General features: G+C 34.1%; 1 pseudogene; it reads right to left on the bottom strand.

The window, feature by feature from the left end:
• Window positions 1-9,746: 9,746 nt before the first annotated feature.
• On the bottom strand, window positions 9,747-9,845 carry LOC118606282 (annotated as a pseudogene).
• Between the last annotated feature and the right edge of the window lie 459 nt (window positions 9,846-10,304).

The following is a 10,304-nucleotide window of genomic DNA, read 5'->3' as shown; positions in this document are numbered from 1 at the left end:
AGGTAGAAAATTAAAAGCACAATCTACAAGTAGATAAATAGGTGCAGTATCTGAACATGATACGCAGTGAAACAAGGCAAAGAGATATTGTAATATCACTAGAAATCAACATTGAAAGTTATAAGGTACCACACTCTTTTTTCTAATAAAATGTGTTTTTAATTATACTCTGTGTTAGCAGCTAGAGGCAAGAAGCTGGTCCTCAGCTGAGGCAGTTGAAATTGCTAACACTGTTTTCAAAAGCAATGTGGATATTTATTTAGCCAAAGCCATTAAACACCACCATGTTCTCTGATCCATTAACTCCAGTCCTGCTAGACTGACCTGTGGTAGGAGTGTTGTAGCGGAGAGGGTAGAGCTAAACGAAAGAAACATTTCAATCCATAAAAATGTCTATCTTTGAGCATATGCTAATTAGATACTTATAACAGCCAAAATATCCAAAAGTAGTGGATTTAACAAATTATGGTACATTTGAGAGAATATCATTATTAAATGATTGTAAAGCCTTTTAATAAAAAGATACCATTTATTAAGGGACATACGCAGAAAATAAAATCGTGCTCTAAAATTGTATAAGATACACAAATTATTTAGTAAAAAATCAATAGCTATGATGTTTCAGTGGTAAATTATGGGTAATTCTTCCTACTCTTCACTTTCACAATTACGATATAGGTATACTCATTTTATCACAGAAACTCAAGGCCTTGAAATTATCTTTCGATTCTGCTTCTGAGTCATTGTCGTTTGGCTTAGAAATCTTTAATCATCTTTTTCTGGTTTGTAGGCTGCACTTTCAGCTCAGAGACCTCAGACAACGAATATCAAATTACTCACTTTGAATAGTTGAATTGTTTATTCTTCAGATACAAATGGATATGACCATAAAAACTGACAAAAATGTTGTGTAAATTAAGCAAAGCACTGTAATATTTGATTCCAAATTGAATGTGGCTGTTATATAATATCAACATTTCTAGACCAATTCAAAAATCTCATCTTAAGTGTATTTCCTCAATTTCCTTCCTACAGGTTCTCAGAAAACACAATTTTCCCCCTTTTATATAATGAACAATTCTATGATGCCTGGCTTTCCCACTAAGATGATAAACTCTGAGGTCAACATCTCTTAGCATATATAAAATGTTTAGACCCTGTGTGTTGAGTTAAATCTTCCCTTATTGCAGTGAATGATGGATATCAGTCTCTGACAGCCTCACAGTTTGCTGTCTGCTTGAGGGAGATTACCAAAGAAAAAGTTTAAATGTCTGCACATTCCCAAAGAAAAACGATTAAATAGAAAGGTAATGTGGATTTTTATAAGATACCTAAGCCTCAGCCATACTAATGGAGCAGGAATTCTTTGCATGTGTCAAGTCCTCTCTCATCGCAGGGTTGTTCCTGGCCGCTCTACCAACCTGGAAGCTCTTCTTCCCATTTTTTGCCCAGCTAACTAACCCGTAGAACCAATCAGAGCTATGTGTGGATATCACCCTTCCTTTAATGAGTCTTTTATTTTTTGACTTCCCAGACTATGCAAATTTATAGGAAGCAAACCATTCAATGATGGTCAGATGAAAAGAATTTGTTGATACACAGGTACCTATAACTCTCATATGCTGCCTGTAAAAACAAGGACACCATGCCTGTGAGGAGTTAGTCCCTAGGGTATCCACATTTCTTTAAAAATCTAAAGGTAGTTGGGAATGTAAAAGGGTGCAACTGCTATGTAAAATAGGATCAAGCTTTCGGAAAAATTAAAAATAGAATTACTATATGATCCAGCAATCTATTCCCTTCAGGACAGATATCCAAAAGAATTCAAAGAACTCAAAGATATATTTACATATCCATTCATTGTAGCATTATTCACAATAATCAAGTATAAACAACCCAACTGTCCATTGACAAATATGTGGTATATATATATACAATGGAATATTACACAGCCTTAAAAGTGTCACACACTACAATTTTGATGAACTTCAAAGACATTATACTAAGTGAAATAAGCCAGTCACAAAACAAATAGTGGTGATTTACTCATGAGGGATCTAAAGTAGTCAAAAGTTGATAAATTTAATGTTATGTGATTGTGACTACAATTTTAAAACTTAAAAAGAATTTAAAACCGTGACGATAATACACTAAGATACAAACAAATTTGAGAAAGATATAGGGATGACCATTTGGAATTTCACATCATTCACATTGCTATCTACTCCGTAAATCTGGGCAAGATGAAAATGCATGATTTCTCATTTCCTCATCTATGAAATGGGGGATAACAGCACAGAACATTTTAGTGATAAGAATTCTTCAATGGTGAACAGTTCTGTATATTGAGTAGGGCTACATAAATCTATACAGGACGTAAAATTGCAGAGAACTATATACGCACATGAATGAGTGCATACCAATGCCTGGTGGAGTCTTAGTGAAGCCTGTAGTCTCATATGGGAGGTTAAATAACTCCCAAACATATTAGGTTCTAATTGCTGAAACCTGGGCATTTTACCTTATATATGGCAAAAGTGACTTTGCAAATATGACTAAGTATCTTGAGATTATTCTGGATCATATGGGTGAACTCTAATGCAGTAACAAGCATCTTAAGAGGCAGAGGGAGATTTCACCAAAGAGAAAAGGCAGAGATTGGAATGATGTTGCCAAAAGCTGAAGAGTGCCAGCAGTCACCAGAAGCTGCAAGAGTCAAGGAATGGATTCTCTCATACACAGAGCCTCTGGAGGGAACACAGCTCTAACACCTTGAATTCAGTGCAGTGATAAGATTTTGGAATTCTGGCCCCCCTAATTATGAGAAAAATTATTTTGTAAGCCATGGTAATTTGTTATAGCAGCCACATAAACTGAAAACACATGGTTAATAGTATTGTACCAATGTCAATTTCCTGATTTTTATATTGTGTTATAGTTATATGAGATGTTATTGGAGGAAGCAGGGTAAAAGGTATGTGAGACTACTATTTTTGCAACTTTTTGTATCATTTCACAAGTAAAGAGCAAAAAGTAAAAAGTAGTTTTACAAATGAAAAAAACATCTTCAAAAAGAAAAAAAACCAACAATACCAAAACAAAACCCTATTAGCCAGTTAAAGCAAATCAATGCAGCAGTATAGAAAGATAATGGGGTAGCTCTGATTATTGTGTCAAGTTTTCTAACCCGCATCCCCAACCCCACCTCCAACCCAAATGCAAATGGCCTTTTGTGGTTCTCACTTTTAAATCTACAACAGTGAGAAGGGCAATCAGCCTTGCTCTAGATCTGCAGGTCAGGAAGCAGGATGTCCCATCTGCCACAGACTCAGGATGTGCACAAATATCACCTCCCAGAACCTTTACAAAAAGCCTTAAAGAAGCAATTAACCCAATTACAGAATAAAGAACCTGAGACTCAAGAGAAGCCAGAAACTTTTCTGGGGTCACATAGCAAAACTAGAGTTCAAAGTCAGGTGTACTGAGGCCAGGGTATTTAAAATAATAATCATTTTACAGAAGGTCCTTGAAGGCCAGAGTTGAAAGGACTGAACCAAGAGAGGATGATTTCAAATGTCGAAAAGAGAATACTTTTGGGGGGATAGGGGTGGGGGTGTAAATTGAATATATCAAAAAGAGCCCTTATAACAAAAGCCATAAATGGTTATATCATTCTCCTCTCCTTAATTTCTTCTAGGTTACCTATACATCACAAATCATTTTATTCTTAAGTATTTAATAACTGAGAACACACTAATATCCAACATTAGGGAAGATATCTGCTCCCTCCACTAAAAGGAGCAATAAAATGTAAAAATTAACTATATTGTATCAAAATACTTTGAAAAATGTAATGATAAAATAGTTATACGCAAATACACATTTCAAAAGAAAAATTTGATTCAAGATTCACATTATAATGATAAAACTAAATACTCTTCTCTTGGTAAGAGTTCAATTTTTACATTTTTTTCTATTTAACTTATCTTGCCATCTTTTTTTCTAGGCTTTTCTATTACTTGCCCCATCCCCCTTCCCTGTCTATGGTTAGATTGATAGACTCCCTCTTTCACCCTAGTAGTTAAAAAAAAAATTTACTTCTATACAAGCTAGGATGATTATCATAAAAAACTTTAATACATCTTTACCTTTACAAATATCTAGGTAATATCTGTAACCTTCTTTTCCCCTCATCACCAAGTATTCTGTTAGCTGTCCATCTTCCTGGGTCGAGAAATGTGGCACTTTATTTTCCAGTTTTACTTATTGATCTCTGGTGTGGAAAAATATATATATATTGGGTACATGTGTTTATACTCACCCTGGATTGTTAAAATATATCCTCCAGTAATTCTTTCAAAGAAGGTGTGCAAGAAATAAACTTTCTGAATTCTTCAGTATCAAAAAATATCTTTGTTTTACCTTCAAAATCAAATGCTAATTTGGCTGGATATAGAATTCTAGGTTTAAAGTCTTTTGCTTGCAGAACTTTTATGATATTACCCCCACTGACTTCTAGCATCCAGAGTATCCAGTGATAAGTCTGCTGTCAATCTGACTCTTATTCCTCTGTCAGTTATCTCTTTTTTTCCTCTAGAAGCATTTATAATTTTTTCTTTATCATTATAATTCCAAAATTTCACCAAGATGTGTCTAGGAGTGTGAGTCTCTTTTCATCAATTTTACTGGGTAGTCGGCAGGCACTGACAATCACAAGATTCGAATCTTTCTTTAGCTCTGGAAAGTTTTCTTCAATTATTTCCCTAATTATTTCCTCTGCTCCATTCTCATTATCTTTTTCTGGAATTCCTATTAAAGAGATGTTTGAGCTTCTGGATCTATCCTCTATGTCTCTTATTCTTTCTTTAATTATTATCTTTTTGGCCATTTGCATTGTATCCTTAGGAAATTCTTCAATTCGATCTTCTGGATTGCTCATTCTCTCTTTAAGTATGTCTATTCTATTACTCAGAGCAGGTATTGAGTTTTCTATTTCTAAGACTTCTGGATGGCAATTTTTAATATTTTCAATCTCCTCTTGTATCTCTCTGAAGAAATTACACTTCTAAAGTTTTCTTCTGTTTCCTGTATTAAATCTGTTTCTTCAAATGTTAGCTCTTTTGTTTGCAGAGTTTTATGTCTTTCTCTCTCAGTTTTCCTTAAAACTTTGGTTTCCTGATAGAGTACTCGAATTTGTACACAAATGGTTTTTCTGCTTATCAGAACTTATTTCTAGTGATTTTGAGGGAGAGGTCCCATGTAAGGTTGGACAGAGTGTCCCAATTTCTTGATTTCTGGGTATAACTGTTTCATCTTTGTTCTGGGTTTTTTGTCCCACCAGGTGTTTTATGAACTTTTTTGTCTCAGAGTCTGAAGGTAAATAACTAATGGAAATCTCTTGAAGTCCATGTGAGGCCTCTGTTTTTGCAATCTGGGAGGCAGTCTTTCCATTTTCTACTTTACTTCAAGGTCCTTTCCTTCCTCCCATGTTAAGAACACTTCCAACTCCCACTCTGAGCCTTCTTCCTCCTCTTGATCAGAATCTTCTACCTCTTTAATTATAATATTCTCCAAGCCCTCACTAGGTATTTCAAATCCATGCTTTGTATTTACCATAGTATGAGGCTGAAAGGTTGAGTGTTGTTCCTTATATAATACTGTGGCCTCTAATCCCTCCTTTTCCAATTCTGAGTCCTCCTTTTCCTCTTCCTCCAGCCCTGAGGTATCTTCTTCCTCCTCCCACTCTGAAGCTTCTTCTCCGTCTTCCTCTAACCCTGAGGTATATTCTCCCTCCTCCAACTCTTAAGCCTCTTCTCTCTCCTCCCTTAGCTCTGAGGCTTCTTCCTCCTGAAGGGCATCTTTCCCCTTACACTCTGAGACTCTATCTCCTGAATCTCTAAGTTTTTCAAGTCCTCTGGCTTAGCAACCTCTACCTCTTTAATAAATAGAAAGTTCAAGCCATCATTGGTTGCTTCCCCAGCTCCTTGCTTTGAGTCTATTAGACTTTTATCCTGAAAGTTAAAAAAAAAGGAAAGTTATTTCTTTAAACACCATGTTTTTTAAATGAATAAAAGCTTTTACTCTGTAAATGTAATATGACTGTTATTTTAACAATTAGCAAATATCTAGAAACCGTTTAAATATGATTTGTTCTTGAAGGCTTGGGATCCCAAACAATTTAAGTTTCCCCTGTGATTATCCCATCACAACTATAATTTCTTGTGTGATATTTGCAACAAATTTTTATGAGGTTCTATGTACTGTGTTCCAACTATATTCCCAACTCTTAGTATACTGTGTAGAACTGACTCTCAGTAATGACTAGTATTAGTGAATGTCCGGTTGTCATATGCAGAGATGGTAGAAAGACCTAGTTATCTAACTTTAGGAAGATTACAATACGGAAACAAAACAAAACAAAACAAAACAAAACATATTTACCTTTCCCCCAAAGAAAACAAAAAATTTAATATTTTTTTAAAGGTTGCACTTGCAGTTCAAACTCTAGCCATATTAATGAAAAGAAAAACAGATTTTGGTTAAGAGTACAGGCTCAATTTAAGTCTGCTTTGTTCAAATCATGTTGCCACATTTGCTACCAGTACCTAAATTTCCCTACAAAAGAGGGTCTGATGATAGCCCTACCTCAGATTATTGCAAGGGTTAAATAAGGCAATCTAAATACTGAGTTTAAGACAATGTTTGCAATGTAAATGTTGACTCTTAATATTTCTGAAGTCCTTTGCTTGCCCCCGAGCTTTTCACTTAATGCTCCATCTGTTAGGAAAGACTTTCCCCTGTTTGTGGCTAGCCGATCATTATTTGACCTTCCATATTCCTTTCTCCAAGACAGGTTAGGTGCCTCATCTGTGTAAATCTCTGGGGAACAGCTAATTTCTGAGAGTAAATTCCAATTCTCAAAGAATTTGTTGTTCTAAGCGTGTCTTCTAAATCTAGATTCGCACTTTGCACAGAGGCTATGCTTGAAAATGTTGGGAGAGCAGGGGAACCAGGTATTCTTTTGGGAACCCATCAAAAATGTTGGCTTAAGAATACAGACCTCTAAAGACACAAATAGAAAGCTATTCCATACTCATGGATTGGAAGAATTAATATTGTTAAAATGTTCACACTACCCAAAGCAATCTGCAGATTCAATGCAATTTCTATCACAATTCCAATGGCATTTTTCACAGAAATAGAACAATTCTAAAATTTATATAAAACCAAAAAAAGATCTCGAATACCCAAAACAATCTTAAGAAAACAGAACAAAACTGTAGGCATCACATTTCATGATTTCAAACTATATTACAAAGCTATAGAAATCAAAACAATACGGTATTGGCATAAAAATAGACATTGATCAATGAAACAGAATAGAGTTCAAAAACAAACTCATACATATATGGTCTGTTAATTTAAGTGATATGAGAAAAACTGAATAGTCACATGCAAAAGAACAAAACTGAATGATTTTAACACCATACACAAAACTCAATCTTTATATATGTGTGTGTGTGTGTGTGTGTGTGTGTGTGTGTGTGTGTGTGTGTAGAAAGAGAGAGAGAGAGAGAGAGAGAGAGAGAGAGAGAGAGAGAGAGAGAGAGAGAGAAGAGTAGAAGATAAATCTCTACAGTATACTTTTTAAAATTGGGATTATAAAATATATTCATACACTGGCATGAATAAAAGTTAGATATTAACATTGATCAACAATGCGATAGGCTTTTGTAACAGTTTTATTTGTATTTCCCTGATCCCTAATGAAACAGACTTAGCAGGATTACTTTTACACATTAAAAACTGAACATAGCTCCTTTCCTTTCTGTCATGTGAGAATAAAACAATAAACTGACAATCTGCAACCCAGAAGAAGGCTCTCATCAGGACTTGACCATGCTGGCTTGATTTCAGATTTCCAGTTGTTTATAAGTCACGCAAACTATGGTTCTTTGTTATAACCACCTGAACTAAGACAAGCCTCAGTAAATCCTTGGGTGCTGAATAGCTTGATGGACTTCTCTGGGCAGAAATATATGATGCACCTATATTACTGTTTTGTTATTTGTTTGTTTATTCGTTTATTTAGTGACTGGAAAAAAATAGCACAATTTTGCCCCCTCTCATGGAAGGGAAAGAGTACAAGAATGCCTGTGAATAGATTTATTCAGACTGCCTGTGTTTTTTCCCTTGCGGATCCTATCATATATCTTTTCACTATAATCAACCTTTGCTGTGTGTATGACTATAAAAAAAATTAAGCCTAATTATTTATACTAGATATTTTTGTTCTTATTCCCATTGCATGAAGGCTTTTAGTTGAATTCATTCAATCCCTTGTTTCTATTTTTTTCCTCTTAATGATTTAAAGGCTTATTATTCTAGTGTTTACTTTTAAGTATTTAACATATATATATTTTTCTATCAATACCTAGAGTAAGTATGTCTAATCTCCTTTCAAACAAACAATTGTTAACTCTTTCTTCTTTCAAGCTTCTAATATCCATTTAAGAAAAAGAAGGGGGAAGGATTTTTTCATCATTACTTTTAATGTCATACTTTTACTTAAGAAATTATTTCTTAAAAATTAATCTATTCTTCAAAATAACTTTAACGACTATTATATTTTATACATAAGCTCTACATATTTGTATGCTTACCACTTTCTCTTGAATCCCATATCCTCTTCCTCCTTTATTTATTTATTTTTTTGGAAAGTACACCTTTCAGTAATTCTCTTATAAATGATTTTTGGCTGGTAAATTTGCTGAGGCTTTGCATGTCTGGAAAAGTCTTTTCACCTTCTCTGAAGATTTTGAGAATTTTCTCTTTATTTTTGAAATTCTGAGTGGTTTTTTATTCCCTCATTTCTTCCTCTCCTTTCTCTTGGCCCTCTCCTGTAACTTCTAAATGTATGTTGAAATTTCTACCTCTGTCATCTGCATCACTAATGGCTTATTCCACATTTCCCATGACTTTGTGATTTTGTGATTCATTCTGGGACAGTTTCTTACCTTGGTTAGTATTGCACTTTTCAGCTTTGTCTAATTTGCTATTCAGCTCAATTATTTCTTGTCTTTTAACAGTCAAATTTTCAACATCCACAGCTATTTTACGGTTTTCTCCTTCTATTTTCTCTACTAATCCTGTTTTTATTGAGGCTGTATCTTTTAATTGTTGCCATTCTTTTCTGGTACTGGAGTTCTTTGGATTTTTCATTTCAGATATTGAATTTTTTACTCTTAAAATTTCCTTTAGGTCATTTTACAGAGATTCCCTTGTCTTTTCAGACAATAAGTCCAGATTTTCTATCAAGAATTTAAACTTATTCATAATAACTGTTGACATGTCTGTATATTTTAACTCTAACATCTGAGCCATCTCAGTTTCTATCAACCTAATTCTTCCCATGCGGGTGATATTTTTTGGTTTCTTTGCAAGTCTAGGAATTTTTGACTGTACACTTGATATTGTGAATATATTGTCAAGACTGAATTTTTTTTTTTAATCCAGAAGAGTAAGTTTTGTTTTTGCAGGCCTGCTGGACTCCCCTAAACTCAATCTTAAAATAAATTATTTGAAATATAAAAACTAAAAAAATAAAAATTGTTTACTGATGAATTGTTTATCTTGAGAAACTCTAATCAAGAATGTAAGCTTGTGTACTATGTGTACTTCAAAACAATTTAATAAAAGGGTCACTAACAAGATGAGTATATATGCACTAAAACACAAGGAAAAAATCAGAATTCAAAATTCATACAACATGCTCATTAAAACCTCACTTATTTAAAGACTTGAATGTAACAAACTATAGGAATGACCCCTGAAAGTATAGTCTTAAGACTTAATGTAATAAATCAAATAGTAGATAAATAAGAATGATGGAAACTGGCTGGTTTCCCATACCATTAACTTTGCAACACACTCTCTATTAAATACATTAATTACAAGAAAATACCATTTTTTAAAAAAGTGTATCATGCAAAATTTTGAGAGTCTAAGGTGACTTGTATGGAATCTTACACAAAATGGAAAAAGAAAAGTCCCCTTTGGGAGGGAGACTTACAGAGATTCACATTAAGACTCTTTATTAAAACCAGCTATCAAGTCAATTCACAATATTATTTTCCAGAGTGTAAATGTTAACACATATCCTGAATAAAGCAGAAGAACTAAATTCCATGCCTCCTTCCACAGGCCCTTGAGGAGACTCACTTAGGTTGTTTATCTTTGTTTTTAAGCATTCCACTATACTGAATAAGTATAACCTTGCATGGTGGCGAGAGATCGCCCCATTT

The sequence above is a fragment of the Rousettus aegyptiacus genome, unplaced genomic scaffold, assembly GCF_014176215.1.
Source record: "Rousettus aegyptiacus isolate mRouAeg1 unplaced genomic scaffold, mRouAeg1.p scaffold_m13_p_1, whole genome shotgun sequence".
Taxonomy (NCBI): Eukaryota; Metazoa; Chordata; class Mammalia; order Chiroptera; family Pteropodidae; genus Rousettus; species Rousettus aegyptiacus.
This window is presented reverse-complemented; position numbering and strand designations above follow the sequence as displayed.